Raw genomic sequence first — 8,387 nt, forward strand, 5'->3', positions numbered from 1 at the left:
GCCGTCCTTTCCAGTCAGAGGCAGAGCAGTTGCCATATCATACTGTGACACAGTTGGTGAGGAGGCTCTCAATGGTGCAGCGGTAGAGGTTTAGAAGTTCACCAGGATCTAAGGAGAGAGGTTGTGTTCTTTAGTCTCCAGGAAGAAGAGATGCTGGTGAGCCTTCTTGATCAAGGTAGAGGTGTTGAGGGTCCAAGAGAGGTCCACAGAGATGTGGACACCCAGAAACATGAACTGGTGTCATGCTCCACCTCAGTCCTGTTGATGAGGATGGGGCTTTGTGTACAAGCTTTTGACTTCCTGAAGTCCACAATGAGGTCTTTGGTCCTCTTGGTGTTGAGAGCCAGGTTGTTGTCGGTGCTCCGCGATGTTAGGTGCTGGACCTCCTCCCTGCAGGCTGTCTCATTATTGTTGCTGATGAGAGCAATCACCGTAGTGTTGTCTGCAAACTTGACAATGGTGTTAGAGCCATGCACAGGTATGCAGTTGTAGGTGAAGAGGGAGTAAAGGAGGGCTCAGTGTTCAGGGTGAGGGTTGAGTAAGTGAGGTTATCTAATCTAACAGACTGCGGTCTGTTGGTTAGGAAGTCCAGAATCTAGTTTCAGAGGGAGGTATTGATGTCCAGTTCACTGAGTTTGGTGATCAGTTTGGAGGGGATAATGGTGTTGAATGTTGAACTGAAGTCAATGAACAGCATTCTCACATAGGTGTTGCTATTGTCAAGGAGGGACAGGGCAGAGTGAATTGCCGTAAAGATGGCATCCTCTGCTCCTGTTCTGGCAAATTGTCTTGAAGCATTCTACTGCAAACAAAATCTACCTCTGGGTACTAATAAAGTAACTTAAACTTGAACTTGCACTAGTTATAAAGTTATTCATCTAGCTATTAATTCATAGGACATGCAATCATTTTACTAACACAAATGTTATGAAGAAATATGGGTATTTATGGTAAAGGTACATGAATTATCATGAATTCATGCATGAATGAATTCATGATTTATGCATTACTTCATTCCTTTATATCCTATGAATCATCAGGAATTGACATGAATTCATATACTCTCATTCATGATGACCTCATGTATGAACAACACATCAACTAAAGCATTAGGTGTGATGGGTATATCATTATGATTTATGATTTCTTAAGCATGGTCATCATGATTACATGAATTTTAGGATACTTTCTCATGCATTCATCATGTCTGTGGCCCCTCAAATAAAGTAGTGAATAATGACATGTTTAGAGAACTACAAAGTTATGTTCAAATCAGAATTTGAGCAGTGATGACCAGATTTTTGGCAGAAAAATAAAGTCATGACCATGGTTAATACATCATAATTCATAATGATGTGCCCACCGTACCTAATACTTTAGTAATGTGTTCATGTATGAGGTCACAAATGACAAACTATGAACTCAGTAAATTCCTGATGATTAATTAGATATTAATGAGTGAAGTAATACATAAATCATGAATTAATTAATGTACCCTTACCGTAAAATGTTACCAAAATGGGTAAAGGCCTGTGTAACTTACTCCGAGACCAACCCAATTCGCTTCAATTATGTAAATGTAATGTAAATCAGGTTTTATGGCCAAGTATAGCCTACTTGGGTATACAAGGAATTTGGTCTCTGCATGTATCCCATCCGTGAATTAGTGAACACACAGGTCACACATTGAAGCACACATTAACCTGGAGCAGTGAGCTGCCTTGCTACAGTGATGCTCGGGGAGCAGTGAGGGGTTAGGTGCCTTGCTCAAGGGCACTTCAGCCGTGGATGTGGGCATGGGAGACACCACCCACATTTTTCCTACTGGTCGGGGATCGAACCGGAAGACCTAACCAGTAGGCCACAATGTTAAACTTTACATTTCATCACTACACATCTTTCTTGACCCTCAAAAAACATAAGTCTCATTTGTCAAATACCGTGTGCCTGCTCAGTTAACATTGGCATAATACTAGATTTTTATTTTTTTCACAGCCTGTATTGATCTATTGGCCAAGGAAGATTTCTGTGAACAATATGAATTAATTTACATGGTATAATGACATCCGCCCAATGAAAGTGCCCAAAATCGCTATTTTGACAACCATTTTGTTTATGCTAATTCAATGGTTATAAACTCAAAATTCAGCTTGCAGACATCCCAAGTCTCCCGGAAGTTCCGGGAGTCTCCCGTATATTGATAGCGGCTCCCTGACGCCCGCAAATTAGATAAAATCTCCCGGAATCTAGAGTGAGCGATCAAGAGCGAGCATTCGAGACCGCGTGTGCATCTGAGTGTAGCGCGCACACGACGGGAGAGAGAGAGAGAGAGGGTTGGTGCGTGTGTGTCTGAGCGCATCCAAGAGAGAGAGAGCATCCTGATTGGCCTGTTTCGCTAAATCAACCAATCAGTTTTCAGTGTAGGCGGGCTTTAATTGATCTCTTTTCTCCCGAATTTAATTAATCAGTTCAGTGTATGAATAAGAGCGTTATAGCAGAGTCAGTGCCTCAAAAAAAAACGTAAATGTAGGCTACCCTTGTCTCATAAGAGTAAAAAATAATGATAGGCCTAGTCTTGCACGCTGCCCTGTTTGTAACAGTGACTTTAGCATTGCCCATGCCAGGTGAAATGATTGCAAAAGACATGTTGAGGTGAGTTTAAGTGCCAATTAATGTGCATATTATTCAGGCCTATAGCCTAGATGGCTAGTTGCCAAGGCTACATGAAAACACCAAACTACCAAAATCTAAATATTTTCTATCTATAGGCCTTCCTTATTTGGTGTAGTCCGACTGACTTTTTTTTTTTTTTTTGGGGGGGGGGGGGGGGGGGGGGTCGTGATACCTCCCTGAAATGACTTTTTGCAGGTTGGGATGTCTGAGCTTGGGAACAGGGCAAGTTCGATTCAGCACACCTTAATTATGTAAAAAAGTCCTGTTCCCAACTTTTACTAAAAAATGCCTCTAGGAAGCACATATCTCAAAAATATCACCTGTCTATAATGACACACTGTAGGCTACTGTTTGCTGTAGATAGGACTTGAGCAGCCTAAATTAACATGGCAACATGCTGCTTATGGCATTACATTAACATTTTAGTATTTTTAGGATATAAGATAACTGATTTATGGTGCCTCTAAGCGCTCCGAGCACATTTAACCTTTTGTAAATTCGGAATTCTCTTGTTTATTCAGAGCGTCACACTCTCAGACGTCAAGCGTGTCATTCACGAACGCACTGAATGCACGAACGCACCCGTGATGCAGCGATTTTCGCTAGTAAATCTTCAGTGTAGGCCTATTCATTTCACACTGTCATAAACTATTATTAACCGTTTGCCTGGTGGATTTCTCATACCTATTCGATTGGACTCTGTCCTGTTTGCTCAAGACCAGCTAGCCACCATGGACAGTTGCAAATTTGACAGTGAGGAAGAACTCAGAAGACAAAGAGGTGACTGCATTCAGACCCAGTAAGCAACAGTTGGTAAATACTGCTAGTAATGGTAGTAATAATTGGTAGCCTATTAGTAATATTGTGTGTAGAAATGGTATATATTGGACTGTTAGTTTTTAGTAGGCCTACGTTTTTTATGCTATGTGCCAAATTAGCATGCTTAATCCTTAGCAGTAGGCTAGCCTGCTGACATGGGGTGGGGGCAGCAACTGCTATGGCTGCAACAAAAACACAGGGAAATTGCAGAATCTAGGAACAATTGCAATAAGCATGTAGATTTCAAAGGCACACATTCCTCGTGTAGGATACACTTTATTATTCCAGATTACCCAGCTAACAATTTGTTCGTTATAGCGTTCTGGGAACCATAGTTTTTGGTTTCGGGAACGTTAGTTTTTGGTTCCCAAACGTTCCCCGAAGGTTAGTTTTTGAGTAAGTTTTGGTTCCCATGGAAAGTTTGCTGAATGTTCCGGGAGCGTTAGTTCTTGGTTAGGACTCGGCCATTCACTGAACAAAAATGCTGATGTGGTACATGAAAATGTAGCTAAAAATGTGGAGAATGCAATGCAATCAAGCATTTTGGACGATATATTTTCACAAGCTGGCAGAAAAGGCAACAGGGCGATGTGCGTTTTATTTGGAGACTGTTTCGCGAGACAGAGACTGAGTTTGCTGCTGATATTCTGGGGATAGGCTACAACATAGCCAATGTACGACTTTAGCCTTTTAATATATTTGCTGCATTGGATCAGTCTTCCTAGAACAGGCAAGGGCTTTCTAGCCTCACGTCAGCAGCGCTGTATCACCCATATAGCCTAGGCTACATTAAAACAACCAGCGGATGGTCGGCGGGTGCCGTTTCGAAAATTGGTCAAAAAACTTTGGTGTTGATGGATGGCTGATTGATGATAAGTTTTGCTATGCAGTTATGTTTGAAATAATAGCCCATCAGAGCATCTCTAGCTGCTAGTGTGTGTGCCTCTCTCTCGCTCAGAGGGGAGGGAGAGGCTGAGGGTCGATCCAGCATGGATTCTAAACTCTGTGGTGGATAGGATCTACAATTAGGTGTTAACAATACTACTACGCTAGGTCGAAGTACTCCCAAGTGCTATTGCGCCACACATTGTAGTTCTCCGGTTTATTCGCTTGGAAAATCGCCACGTTTCACGTTGCATGGCCGTAGCATTTCTATCAACTACTCGTGCAACTGTATTTAAGTCGGTAAAACGTGGATGTTTTTGATTACTTCTACGCTTAGTTGCCGTCAAAGCCCGCTAGCATAGCAACATGCTAACACAGTCCAGCCGCGCACCAGAGCGTTTGAGTGCACGTACGGACACGGGAGAGGTATGACTCAACTCGTGAAAGTTAAGGTAAGAACATATATTACTACTGACATTGGGTGGCGTGTTCCTTTAAGGGAATTCCCCTAACGTTCCCTAACCGGTGCAACGTTCCCATAACGTTCCCTTCCCTAAACGTTGCAACCTTTAGGGAACCTTCCCCTAACATTGCAACCTTTACATACCAATTTTATTATTACTTTAAACTGCATGAGCAGGAATGCATTATTATATATTTGCAGGAATTAATGAACAGGCAAAATTGGGATTTATAACTTTAATATAAAATAATAAAAATACAAAAAATATAAAAGGTCTAAAAATATATATAAACATCAGACTCCATGTTACCCAAGTATACTAACACAAGGAATTTGACTTTGGTAGGTGCTCTATACATTCAACAAATAGACAGACATACTGTACAATAGAGACAACAATATACATTGTGGCATATACCAACACAATATACAAAACAACTATACAAATAAGACATAATACCAATATAAGTACACATGGAGTGTGATGTAGAGTGCAAAGTAATAGTGCAAATGTAGTGTGCAAGACACATATTGGAATGATAAAGTATGTAATGTGCAGGTGAACGGTCAAAGTGGGGATGACCCCACTTATCTGCAGTTTAGGAGAGTGACGGTAGTGGGAAAAGAGTTGTTCTTGTGTCTGGTTGTTTTTGTGTGCAGGGATCTGTAGCGCCTGCCAGAGGGGAGGAAGTTAAAGAGTGTGTGTGCAGGATATGTGGAGTCTTTGGTGATGGTCTCTGCCCACTTAGGTCCCAGAGTACAAGTCCTGGAGGGAGGGCATTTTGTTCCTCCTCTCCTGCAGCTCAGTGACTGTCGAGCAGGATGACAGCAATATGTCATCGACTGGAGCAGAGGGAGGTGACTGGGAGCTCCTTAAGAGCATGAGCAGCTCATCCATCTTCTCCTCAAATGCGTCCATTCGCTGTGCCATGCGGTAATGGTTGTCCTTATTGCTATGGAAAAATGGATGGTGTTGGTTTTAGTTGTTAAATACATTATACACTTGCATATGTGAACAAATTAAGTGAGTCTTCTTACCTCTTTATTTCCGTCTCCATGGCCAAGCCACCTCCCTCTGTGTGATGAGTCACTTGTGCTGTTTACAACAACAAAAAAGTTAGTTACTCTCAAGTTCCTTGTCATGAAATTGTATTTACTTGGAAATGGAAAATTCAAAGACACTGTACCTTCAACTGGGTCCCAAGATGAAGTGGCAGGCGTTACAATAGACCCATCCAGCTCTGGGCAATGAGCTGGTTGCCTCTGTGGTGTTGACTCATCTAAAAAGAAAGTAAATATGAATATTGGTCAGTTCATTTATGGTAGGTTTCTTGCACATGACATTTGCAAAAGATAAACCTATGCTGTTGCATTAAACAATTGCTAAAAAGAAAAACTCACATGCAGGTGGTGGAGGCAGTGACATCTGCTGACCTAAAAAAAGGCAGGAAGACACATACATCAGAACAGTCACATGATATGCACCAGGTTAATAAACATGAATGTCAGTAGTTCCATGGTAGGAAATATGACTCAACTGGTTTCTTAAATACATGTATAAATGTTAACTTACAGACAGGGCTTCCAGGCACACGCACCATCCTGGAATGCTTTCTTGCTTGCGGAACGGATTCATCTGAAATAAAAGACCATACAATCTGCACTGATTGCAAAAAGAATATTTGAATTGTGTAAATAATGTAGTCTGTATTTAAGAGGTCTTACCATTACGTGACCCTGCACTGCCTTTTGTGGACGCTCGCATCTTCTTCCGCCTCAATGCTAGAAGTGTCCATCAGCCGCTGACATTTTTTCATAGCTTTGGTGTATGAATCTACGTTAAGAGAACAAAGTTTGTGTGAGCCTGTAGTAGAACAAAGCAGTATTTCCATACAGAGAAAACTATTATTGATAGTATTGCAGCAATCAGTCACCTGTACACAACCAGATTTTCTTGACTGGATATTTGGCCCAGCTTTTGACTTGATTTTTGTACTGTAGCCCAGAAAATTTCTAATGGGGAGAGACAGCATCCATAGAAATGCATGGGCTTAGTTTGTAAAGCCAGTATGGCAGCTGTGTATAGCCTACTACACACATTCCGCCCCTTCCTGTATGCTTCCCAACAGACCTCTGAAGTTCGCCTACAATAAGGAACCAAAACTGCCATCTTTGCCTATAAAGAGATCAGGGTGTTAATTTAACCTAACTACCTATGAAAAGTTACATTGCAAGTTAGGTCTGGGGTAGCAAAAATCTAAGTTGCTGTCTTAACGTAGGCCTACCGAAGATCACAGTTAGCCTACCACTCTAAGGCAGAGGACAAAAGTGTGTTTAGAAAAATGTCTGCATTTCAGACTTTGTCCCCGGGAGAGTGCAATAATTCTCTCCCCCTGTTATTTTCCCATAGCAAAAATTGCAAGATAGGCTACCGGATCTCAGCTTTTTGAAGGCAAAATTCAGAGGTCTATTCTCTTGAATCGTCTACCCGATAAACTGTGTTACAAGATGGCCGCCAACAGTGTATACATTATCTATAGCCATTTCTATGGCTCTAGTGTACCCTACATATGCAGGACTGTTCAGTAGGTTATACCCACTTAAAAAGCATCACCAACTCAGTATAGCCTACCTACTTAAAATAGACTAGGATACATTTGGGGTTGATCACAGTATAGCCTACCCACTACAGCTAACTACTAGCCTACATCACAGTAGCCTAGATCCAGCTACATACAGTATATCCACTAGCCTACTAGACTACACCACTGCCTGCGAGTGACTTGCCTAAAAGGACTGACTGTACACTAAAACTAATTAAAAGAAACGGTAGCCTAGTGCTATTATTTGTAACATCAACGCGAGCAGGTTAACACGATGACACAAAACATACAATGCTGCAAAACATAACAGAACAGCAGCAAACAAAGACGAACGAGCAATGTGCTCTGGTAAATTACAAACTTGGCAGAATCGGAATATAAGCCCTACAAGTGAAAGGACTTAAGGTTAAACCTCAAACCCTTGCATTACAACCACTAGGCCTACATCATGAAACTGTAACATATTTCACTTACTTTCGTGAGATCGAATTCAAGACGAGTGTAATCCATTCCAAGACTTCTTCCAGCGGTGTTCAAGAATCACGGAATTCAAACAGAGCCTGTTTACGGAAGTCAGGACAAGACTTCAATCGATCACCTGAAAGCAGAGGCGCTGTCTTCCCCCTACTGGCGTGGGGGTAGGCCTACGTGTAAGGGAGAGCCTGTCTGATAGAACTGAAGTGAATTGTGAAATGAAAGAAGTGAATTTTCTTAGTTGTGAAAAGTGTTCTATTGATAGATTCTTGTTTAAAGTTCATTCACCTAATACAGTAAAAAAGCACAAAAGTATATATTTTTTATTTAGTAAAATTGATATTAGCCTAAAATAAATATTATCTTGATACGATGTTTAACTTACTTAGATTTTATAAGACCAATCATTTGAGTGGATCTAAATCAAGTGACTGCAAACATTTTGGGCCCTATCATGACATTCTAAAGTG

At 41.3% G+C, this 8,387-nt stretch overlaps 1 long non-coding RNA gene across 1 annotated transcript; it reads right to left on the minus strand.

Moving 5' to 3' along the window:
* Nucleotides 1–5,881: 5,881 nt before the first annotated feature.
* Nucleotides 5,882–6,542, minus strand: LOC143106542 (uncharacterized). The gene is made up of 3 exons (XR_012983695.1): nt 6,414–6,542; nt 6,028–6,274; nt 5,882–5,936 (listed from the first exon to the last, which is right to left on the minus strand). It is a non-coding gene; the product is annotated as an uncharacterized LOC143106542 (long non-coding RNA).
* Between the last annotated feature and the right edge of the window lie 1,845 nt (nt 6,543–8,387).

The sequence above is a fragment of the Alosa pseudoharengus genome, unplaced genomic scaffold (genome assembly GCF_046254945.1).
Source record: "Alosa pseudoharengus isolate Yale_2024_CS ecotype anadromous, Long Island Sound unplaced genomic scaffold, YU_APseudo_1.1 YU_APseudo_1.1_scf_6, whole genome shotgun sequence".
Taxonomy (NCBI): Eukaryota; Metazoa; Chordata; class Actinopteri; order Clupeiformes; family Clupeidae; genus Alosa; species Alosa pseudoharengus.